The sequence below is a fragment of the Vulpes vulpes genome, chromosome 2, assembly GCF_048418805.1.
Source record: "Vulpes vulpes isolate BD-2025 chromosome 2, VulVul3, whole genome shotgun sequence".
NCBI lineage: Eukaryota > Metazoa > Chordata > Mammalia > Carnivora > Canidae > Vulpes > Vulpes vulpes.
In genome coordinates this window covers 164,472,812-164,483,635 of record NC_132781.1, presented here as the reverse complement: position 1 = coordinate 164,483,635, position 10,824 = coordinate 164,472,812, and positions in this window count along the sequence as shown.

Here is a 10,824-nt window from a genome sequence, read left to right as displayed (position 1 = left end):
CCCCCCGTGTGGCCCCGGGGGGCCAGGAGATGCTCCGCCCACACACCTGCCCGGGATTCAGGCTGATGGAGGCTGTGTCATCATCCATCTGCCACCTGCGACATCTGGAAATGAGCTCCCGTGGTTGTCACAGAGCCGGTGGGGAACGTGGAGTCTGCACACGGGCTCGGAGCGTTTCAGCCCCGAAGGGCTCACGTGACCCGCACTTACAACCTTTCCACCAGAACAAGTCACAGGGCCCTTTGTGACGCAAGGGGTCTGGGCGACGTGGAGACGGTGGATTTTGGCGAGCTGCACGGGCACCTCTGTCACAGAGAGCCACCGCGGAAGGGGGGAGGGACTAACCACCCGAGTCGAGAAGCGAATGCGGGAGGAGCGAAGGGCCGGGGGCGAGGGGCGCAGTGAAGGCTCCAGCTTCCAGCCCTCTCAGGTCGCCGAGAGCCCAGGGCCTGGCGGGGCGCAGAGCAGCCACCCTCGGGGGCTGTGCCAGCCGCAGTCTGCCTGTCACCCCCGATTCCATTTCAGAAACTCATTTTGAGAAAGACAAGCTGGGCCCAGGGGGCCCATGTCTCTGTGTCCTTGTCCTTGGGAGGCGGAGAAAGGAGAAGAGGAGGAGGAGGAGGGCAGCGGGCGGGGTGGGCCAGGCTCCGGAGAGCAGTAGTGGAGATTGGGATCGCAGCTGGGCCGCCGCGGCTCCCCGGGGACTTCAGCAGGGCTGCGCTCGGCCGGGCAGGTGCGCCTTGGCCCGGGCGTCACTGGGGGGTGGATGCTGGGCTCTCCCCGGAGGTCCCGTGAACTGCGGCATGGGGTCCTCCTGCCGCTCGTCACACTCGGCGGCACCAAGAGCGGGGGCCACCCCACTCCGTCTCTGCATCTCTGTGGGCTGAGTCCTGGATGTCTTCCTGGGGCTGGCCCGTCCCCGAAGCGGGACTCAGAACGAGGACCTCAGCGTCAGCAGCTGAAGCGGGTACAGGCGGGAGGACAAGCAGGCGAGGCTGCGGGCGCAGGCCCCATGCCTCCCGCGCCTGAGGGCCGGCCCCACCAGCGGAGGGTCGCCCTGGCAGTGCCCACGCCTCCGACTCTGGGCTGCACCCACCTAGCAGGTCTTGGGTCTGCGGGCATCCAGGCGGGGGGCTGGGTCCTCGCCGCCCATCCTCTGAGGCTGCTGCTAACGTTAGAGGTGCGCCCTGGGGACACAGCGCCCGTACCCAGGCAGGTGCCACCGCAGCTGTCCCAGACACGGCCTCCTGGACCCCTGGGCCCCCAGGGTCTGCCCCAGAGCCCGACATGCAGCTCAGGAAACTCACGCCAGGGTCCCCCTGCTGCTCACCCCTGGGGGGCGCACAGGGGTCCCCAGAGCCCCGGGATGTGGCTTCGGCTTCTGGCTCCACTGTGAGGACCTCTCCAGGGCCAAGGCTCAGTGTGCCTGACACGCGGGAGAGCAGCCCAGCTGGCCCTGGGGGAGGGGGGGAGCTCCGGGGCATTGGGGGGGTGGGGCTCGGGGGTGCTGGGGGGGGGGGTCCTGGGGGCGCTGGGGCTGCAGTTCCTCGGGGGCGCTGGGGGGCCCTCGGGGGTACTGGGGGGTCCTCGGGGGCACTGGGGGTCCTCAGGGGCGTTGGGGGGTCCTCGGGGGCGCTGGGAGTCCTCGGTGGCACTGGGGGTTCTTGAGGGTACTGGGGGGTTCATCGGGGGCGCTGAGGGGTCCTTGGGGATACTGGGGGGTTCCTCGGGGGCACTGAAGGGTCCTCAGGGGCGCTGGGGGTCCTCGGGGGTACTGGGGGGGTCCTCGGGGGCGCTGGGGATCCTCGGGGGCGCTGGGGATCCTCGGGGGCGCTGGGGATCCTCGGGGGCACTGTGGGGTCCTCGGGGGCACTGGGGATCCTCGGGGGCGCTGGGGGGTCCTCAGGGGGCACTGGGGGGTTCCTCGGGGGCACTGGTGGGTTCTTAGGGGCGCTGGGGGGTCCTCAGGGGCGCTGGGGGGTCCTCAAGGGCGCTGGGGATCCTCGGGGGGCACTGGGGGGGTCCTGCCCGCATCGCCCGCCCCGCTCGCCCTTCTACCGATGAGGCCGCTCCCGCCGGCGCCGAGCGCTCCTCCCCCTCCCCCCTCCCTCCTCGCTCTGCGGCAGCCAATCACGTTTCGCCACGACCCCGTGACGCAGGCCCAGCGCCAGCGATTGGCTCAGGGGCAAACATGCGACTCAAGCTGGGCCAATCAGAATCCTTCCCTGGGATTGCGCACGGGCGGGGCGGGGAAGCGGTCTCTCGGTTCCCCGGGAACCTGGGGCTGGCCGAGGCTCCTGCGTGCGGGGAGGTGACCTCCTGGGAGAAGGGGCGGGGACAGAGGGGGCGAGGGGAACACCCTGCTGCACCCCGTGGACCCGGGGGGCTCCTGTGCCTCTGGGGGGACCCCCATGTCGGCCTCCATCCCCGGGTGCTGCCAGCGCCTCGGGACCCTCTGGTCTTTTCCATTTTCAGCTGTAGGGTGGGCGGCCGCGTCCCCAACACTGGTCTGACGGCCCTGCAGGTGGGAAGGTTAGATGTGCACGCGGGGGCCGTCTGTGCTGATCCCGCCGGTGTTCTGTTACCTGTGCGCCTCCACCGCCTCCAGGTGGGGCCTGGTTGAAACACGGGGTGTCCAGCTGCCTGAACTTCTCGCCTCCTTTGGGGTCAAGCCGCTCCCACCCTGCGCTCCAGACTTCAGGGCAGGGCCCTCCTGCGCTCCTGCAGCACCTCCCTCGCTTCAGACCCACGCTGGCCAGTAGTAATGTAATTCGTGCCACGTAGGCCGTTCAAAATGTTCTAGAAGACACATTAAAAAAAGGAAAAAGCAACAGCGGAAGTCAATTTTAATATCCAACACGTTATTGTGTCAATGTATAATCGATTAAAAAAAATCACTAAAAAAAAAAAAAATCACTAATGAGCTATTTTACATCCTATTTTTCCTGCTGAGTTTTTATCCTCATAGGGCCCATCCGTGTGGACCAGCTGCACTCCACGTGCTGAGCAGCCACATGCAGCTGGTGGTGACACGCTGGACGGTGCAGCTCCAAGCCACCACCTGGTGCCTGCGAGAGTTTGCGTGTCTTTGGCCTTTTCCTGCCAGCTCAGCTTCTCATCTGCTCGAAGATGTATGTTGGCTTTTTGGGATCTGTGGTCAGATCTTGGCAGTTCGCCTGCAAACCAGATGCAATAAGGCGAGGCCTCGTAGCCAGAAATTCCTCATCCCCGCGGTAGGCAGAAGGGAGCCATGAGGGTGTTGTTTGTTTTTAACTTTTTAGGAGAATAACTTTAGATTTACAGAGAAGTTGCAAGGATGGTACACAGAGCGCCTGGACACCCTTCACTAGGTTCCCCGTAATAGTAACATCTTACATAATTACAGTAGGTTTATCAAAACTGAGAAATTAGCATTGGTACAATCTGTTCAGTAAACTTCAGACTTGGATCGTATTTCATCAGTTTTTCTACTCATGTCCTTTTTCTGCTTCAGCATCCAATTCGGGATGCCACATTGCATTGAGGGGCCTCGAGTTTTAAGAAATAAACACATCCATCCATCGGTCTGTCTGTCTAGGTGGTTAGCGGTTACTTATGAAACAGCGTTATTGAGGCATGATTGACATACAATGACTCGCACACGTGCACAAAATACACATTTTGCTAAGTCGGACGTACGTATGCACCGTGACACCCACCGCGTCTGCAAGCCCATCAGGAGCAACGCGAACTAGGGGTGCCTGGTGCTCAGTCAGTTAAGCAACCCACACTTGGTCTCAGCTCAGGTGTCAATCTGAGTCATGAGTTCAAGCCCCATGTTGGGCTCATGCTGGGCATGGAACCTACCGAGAAAAAAAAAAGCAACCGTGGAATCATCACACAGTAGGGATTTTAGCTGAACCTACAGCAACAAATAGCCAAACTCATTTAGAGTTTACTAAATGCCAAAACTATCTTAGACGTTTTACATGAACGTGTATATTTAGGCCTCATCCCAACCTGTGCTAGAGAGGACCACTGCTGTCGTCGCTCCGCGCCCTCCTACTCCGTGGTGCTCCTACGCCCTCTGTCCAGTGACTTGGCAGGAGCGCCGGCGCCAGCGGGAGTTGATTTTTCCATCTGCTATGGACCGAATCGTGCTCCTCCCTGAATCCATATGTTGAAGGCTTAATCCCAACGTGACTGCATTTGGAGATACAGCCTTTAAGGAAGTAATTAAGGTTGAATGAGGTCATAGGGCTGGAGCTGTGGCCGGACAGGACTGGGGAAGGGAAGGGGCGTGTGTGCACAGAGGAAAGGCCCCGTGAGGACACGGTGAGAAGGTGACCGGCTGCCAGCTGCCCCAAAGCAGTGCCACTGGCGCCTCAATCTGGGGCCCCCAGCCTCCAGGATTGTGCAGCGATCAGTGTGTGTTGTTGAAGCCTCCCCCAGCCCCCCGCCCCCAGGCTGTGGTGTTCGGTTGCAGCAGCCTAGGCAGACGGACACCCCACCCTGCTGACACGGGGCTTGGCCCAGTGACTTGCCGTGGCCAGGGATGTGTCTGCCGTGCACTCCCGCAAAGGTTTCCACCCCTCGATGGATTTGGCTGGTCTTTCCACGCTTGTGTGAGACAGATGGAACCTGGGCCATGGAGAACGAGGACACGCGTGGAACTGACCTGAACCCCCTCAGGGCCCTGGACCCAAGAATGGCTGACCCTGAGGAAGCGCCCCCGAGGACCCCCCAGTGCCCCCGAGGACCCCCAGTGCCCCTGAGTAAGCCCAGCCGAGCTGCAGCTGCCCAGCAAACCTGTGCGAGGGAGGATGAGTACCGAGCTGTCAGGCACCGAGCCTTTGGGGTCGCTCGTTACGCAGCCAAGATGGACCAATAACCAGGGAACTGAGATCCTCCCGTTATCCCGCGTGTTACCGGTGAGCTGAGGCACAGAGAGGTCTGTAAGTCGCCAGCGTCACACGGCTACTCTGTGGCCCATCGAGGATATGGACCCGGCGCCTGGTTCCCGAGTCCGAGTCCATAACCACTCCCTGATGACTGGTCGTCGCGTGCTCACAGCTCATCCTCGGGTCGGGCGATGTATTCATCTTTGACCTGTTAATTCATCAGTTTTGCAGCGAAGGCTCCGCGGTAGCTTCTCGCTCGGCGTCTGTTTGCTCAGGGCCCGATCCGGGCCTCTGTCTACGCTGGCTGCTCTTTGCCTCCTGCGGGCCGGGAAGGCCTGGGAGAGCGGCCCCGGTCCTTTGTTTCTACTGGACATTCGTCAATAAGAGTCGCTAACTGCTCCCTCGATAAACACGAGCCACGTGTTAAACGCTGGCGCAGGCAACATCTTGGGAACGTAGGGATCGGGCTGGTTTCCTGACCTCGGGGAGTTCCCGACACCCAGACACCCAGACACCCAGACCGCCGTGTGCGGGGCTGCGGGATGAGCGGGGCACAGAGGCAGGGGCGCGAAGATGGATCCTCTGTTCCGCGGCCGGGGAGGCTGCGTCCCAGAAGGCTTCACAGAGAAGATAAATAACTGGGATTTGAAGACTAAGGAAGAAACCCTCTGACTCACGAGGAAGGGAATCCCTAGCAGGACGGCGGGGGGAAAGGCTTGGGGGCCTAAGTGGGTGCCGGGTGCTGGACCTTGCGGGTCGCTGAGGCCTGGCCGGAAGGCAGGTGACACGGAGGAGCCGTCTGAAGGCCACTCGAGGAGGGGCTGGGGTCAGATCTCCAGAGGCCGGGCCAGGAGCTCGGAGCCTCCCGGTGGCCCGGGGGAAGCGAGCTGCCCGTCCCCGGAGGGGTTCCCGCCGCCGCTACAGCCGCTCTGCTGGACTGTGTGCGGCCTTTACGCAGCAGACGGCGCGCTCGGAGGTTTGCTGGGTGGTGTGATCAGGGTGCCCAGGGCGGGAGCACACGGGGGTGCAGAGGCAACCGGGTGGTTGGAGCAGAAGTTAGGTGAGCTGGGGTGCGGGCTGGCAGGTACTTAAAAGAAAGGGGACAGGAGCCTCGCAGCCTGCCCAAGGAGCGGAGGGGGCAGGAGGAAGGGGGCCGAGTCGGAGGGTGTTCCGAGTTGGAGCAGCGGGGTGAGCGCGATGCCCTTGGAATGGAGGCCGGGAGGAGCTCGACCGGCGGCCGTTATTGCGGGGCTGCTCGGGACGCAGGGGTGGCCGTGCACCTGCTGGGGACCGGCCCGCGACAGTTCAGACGTGCTGCAGCCGCGGAAGAGGTGAGCCAGGGTGTACTAACGGCACAGCAGCAGCTGCCTGCAGGTCCCAGAATGATGTCGTCAAGAAAATAAGTATATTCTTTTTTATTATGGTAAAATACAGCCAGACAGGGCAGCCCCGGTGGCACAGCAGTTTAGCGCCGCCTTCAGCCCCGGGGCGTGATCCTGGAGACCTGGGATCGAGTCCCGCGTCGGGCTCCCTGCATGGAGCCTGCTTCTCCCTCTGCCTATGTCTCTGCTTCTCTCTCTCTGTGTGCGTCTCTCATGAATAAATAAAATCTTAAAAAAAAAAGAGAGAAACATTTAAATACAGCCATACAGCCAACACACAAGGTCCGCGTCGTGACCGATCTTAGGTTCAGCGGCGGCCAGTACCTTCACGTCGTGGTGCCGCCACCGCCACCATCCATCTCCAGAACTTTCTCCCCACGTCTGACAAACGTGTCTACTAAGCAGCGATAGGCTTGTTCCCTCCTCCCAGCCCCTGGCAACGTCCACTGCCGGGCTCTGTGGATCCAGCTGTTTCCAGTAAGTGGAGCCCCGCGGTATTTGTCCTTTGGTGATCTGGGTGTGATCTGGGTGTGATCTGGGTGTCCGGCTTAGTTCACTCAGCTCACGTTTTCCAGGTTCATCCGTGCAGCCCCACACGCAGCAGGACTCCGGGTCCACGGCCGGCTGACATCCACCCACCTGTGCGTGGACACTCGCTGGTGGAAAACCCCCCTTTGGCTCTTGTGAGCGACGCAGCTACGAACATCCCGGTCCGAGCACCTCTGTGAGTCCCCGTGTTCGATTCTTTTGGGGGCCTCCCCAGGAGAGAAATCACCGGGTAACTACGTTTGGCCACAGCAATTTGCTATTTGCCTTTGGTTAAGTCACTTCTGCTCTTTGGAGCTATTTATTTCTTCATATCTTTAAAATGGAGCTTCCTCTTAGGGCACCCGGGATGGGGGGCTCAGTGAATTCAGCATCTGACTCCTGATTTCGGCTCAGGTCCTGACCTCAGGGTCCTGCGGCCGAGCCCCGCGTTGGGCTCCCTGCTCGGGGGGGCGTCTGCCGGACAGTCCCTCCCCCGCTCGTGCTCACTCCCTAAACTCATAAATAAATAAAATCTTTAAAACGTAGGTGCCTCTTGATTTTGCTCAGCTTTTCAAGTCAGGGGACTGGCTGGCTTGCTGGGAGATAGGAAGGGATGGTGGGTGGGGAGGGCTGAGGCCCGGCCTCGGTGGGGAGCCCCAGCTCGGGGGGAGGACTGGTGACGAAGAGGAGGTGGCAAAGGAAACAGAGGAGGAGTGTGGGCGGCGGGAGGGAGGAGGCACGGCTCGGCTCGGTGGAGGCCGAGGGACAAGAGGCGGAGAGATGTCAGCGTCACCCAAAGGAGCACTCGAAACGAGCTGCTAATCTGGTTTGATGAGATGAAGTTGGGCTCAGCATGAAACCCAGGTGACAGCGGCCTCAGCCTCTGGGAAGCGGGACTGGGTGGCAGGAGGGGGTCACCGGCTGCCGGGGGGCAGGGGGGCCTGGGGCTTGGGGGAGACCCCGAGCAGCTGCGTGGCCTGGGGCTGGGTCCGAGAAGTCAAAGCGCTGGCGGCACCGAACTCCTGCTAAAGGACTGTATTTCCGAAGGGAGATCGGCTTTCGTGCTGGCGCGCGTACCTGGTTCCATATAAACTTCATTTTTTAAACCTTTATTTATTTATTCATGAGAGACACAGAGGCAGAGACACAGGCCGAGGGAGAAGCAGGCTCCATGCGGGGAGCCTGAGGCGGGACTCGATCCCAGGACCCTGGGGTCACGCCCTGAGCCGAAGGGGGACGCTCCACCCCGAGGCCCCCACCCAAGCATCCTGGTTCCATATAAAATGTGAAGAGGATGGATGGGGGCATCAGATGACAAATGCCATATTTTGGGGGTTTTGGCAAAAGATTGTCAGTAGGGAGAAGGTGAGAAGCCCCCCTCGTTAATGTCTAATAATAACCTATTTACTGAGCGGCAGACGAGCCCGCGTTGTCCCCACTGGTCTTCACACCGACCCGCGAAGACTTGGTTGCCTTTCCCAGGCGAGCACATTACAGGTTACCGCCTTGTGCAGGTGGGGAAACCGAGGCTTGGGAGGAAGTGACGTCGCCCCCAAGGACGAGTGGAGAGGACATCTGAACTTAGGGTGCCCGGCTCTGAAGTGCGTGCTCCGAACTTCTGGGCTTTGGAACCTGGGTCTTTACCCTTCGTCTCCCCCCTGCTCCTCTGCCCAGTGTCCTCCCCCGGCCTGACCCCCACCCCGGGCACCCCCCCCCCCCGGCCTGTGAGGAACACGCGGCTGCAGGGAGCACTGGACGGAGGCAGCGGAGCCGGGGGCCCCCGAGCAGGCTGCTCGCTCTTTCCGAGCATCCCCAGCGCCCTGCGGGGCTGTCCCCAGGGCCAGCGTCTGACGTCAGAGCAGCCAGGGCTGCGGCAGGTGAGGGAGCGTCCTGCCCGCACTGCCCCGGGGCCGGCCCACCGCCAGCCTGCTCGCTCCCTGCAGCGCTTCTAGGGCGCGGGGCCTCTAGCCCCCTAGAGACGGGGCGGGGCGGATTAGGAAAGGTCCCGGAGGGCTCTGGATAAGGGGGTGCAAGGGGGCGGACCCTGGACCGGGCGCCCCTTCCCGTGTGTGCGTGTGTCTGCGTGTGCCCGGCGCCCCCACCGCCCTGCCTTGACCCAGCCTGGCCGCTGCAGGCAGCACCTGGCTGGCGCGAGATGTGCCCACGGCAGCCCCATGGCGGCCCGGCCCGTGCTCCCCGGTCCTCCTGTCCCCGGGTGCCGGCCCTAGGCCCCCTTGGGCTGGGCCCTGTGCTCCAGGGTGCTCTGGGGGTGTTCGCCGCCCCCGCTCACAGGCTCCTGGTCCCCGGCACAGTACCTGTGCCCCCGGGGCAGCATGCGGCACGGAGGTCTCCTAGGGGTGCAGGCTGCAGTGGGGGGCTGAGGCCCACACGCCCCGCAGGCCCCACCCGGAGCGAGGCAGGTGCGCTCTCCCTTCCTGGATTCCAGGCTTAGGGCCCCGGCAGCGGGCTGGGCGGACCGAGTTCCCAGACACCTGGCTGCTCCCTGCAGCCGCCCCCTGTCCCTCCTGCCCGTGGGCACTTTGTGGGCCCCCCAAACCCACTGGCGGGTCTGCTGCTGGTGCTTGGTGCTGCTCGTCATCCAAGAGCGGGACCCTGCTTCCTTTCCGTGGCCCAGACCGTCCTAGGCGGCCGGCACACGGCCACCTGACATGTTGCGGGCTCCCGGGTCGTCGGGTGGGGGCGGGGTGCTGGGCCCCCCGGGGAACTCTGGCTCCCAGGTGTGGGAGGGGCGACAAGTCCACACGCCTGTCCCGAGGAAGCTCCCCTGCAATCGCTCCCCGCCCCGGGAGAAGCAGAGGGTCCCCAGACACCCCAGCCTGGAGGCGGCACAGGACACGCTGGAGGAGCGTTCGAGGCCGAGCGCTCGGGGTGGCCATCCCGACCCAGCCGCTGCCCCTCCGTGACCTTGAGCAGACACGTGTGTCGCGCTCATGCCTGGGTAGCAGTGGTGACAGCGCCTTCCTCGGGGGTCGTGGGCGCTTCCTTGATTTGGGGGGACCCTGAAGGGCCATCTGAGCCCAGAGCTCCCTGCACTACCGGCCGTGGCCCCTGCATCACGGTGCACGGCTCTGCCTACTTCCGCTTTGTCCTCCCTTAAAAAGTCTCTACCTCTAGGGATCCCTGGGTGGCGCAGCGGTTTGGCGCCTGCCTTTGGCCTAGGGCACGATCCTGGAGACCCGGGATCGAATCCCACGTCGGGCTCCCGGTGCATGGAGCCTGCTTCTCCCTCTGCCTGTGTCTCTGCCTCTCTCTCTCTCTCTCTGTGACTATCATCAATGAATAAAAATTTAAAAAAAAAAAAAAAAGTCTCTACCTCTAGGTTCCTTTTTTCCTTTTTTTTAAGCCATACCCCTGAGTTCTGATTGAAGGCACTTAATATTGGAGCCGGTTGTAGGAAATGGACTTTAAAATGGGATTTTTCGAGTTGCATCACTTGCCGGTCAGCTGGTAACGAGAACCCCGTCCCTGGAGGCGGGTGGGGAACCCATAGGACCTGCCAAGCGGTAGCAGTGGGGTAACCAAGCCTGTGCCTGGGGGGACCGGGCTGGAGCAGCCGTGGCCGGGGAGCGCTGGGCATGAGACCCCGGGGACCTGAGGGCTTGGAGGACGGAATAACTACAGGACCGCGGAGTCAGGCTGTCGCTGGGGGTGCGGGGAGGGGGGCGGCCGAGGGGCGAATCACCCGGGTAAGTGGAGAGTGACATCGGAGAGCCTGCTTGGCGGCAGGAGGCGCTCATCTCCTATGGCTCTGCTCGGGGACAGCAGCTGGGGACCGGGCCAGACTGCACCACAGTGGAGCTGCAGGGAAGGACCTGCCACTGCGAGGTCAAAGCCTGACTGGCAGGAGCGGGACGCTGATGTACGACGTGGGATGGGGACATCTGGGTGGATGCATTGGAAGGTCTGGAGCCACCACATTGTCCTGGGTCACCGCGCCCCACCCGGTCGGCGAGCCGAAGCCGCCCACTCCTCTCTTGAAGACAGGTGCTCGCCCCGGCTGGACGATGGTGCAG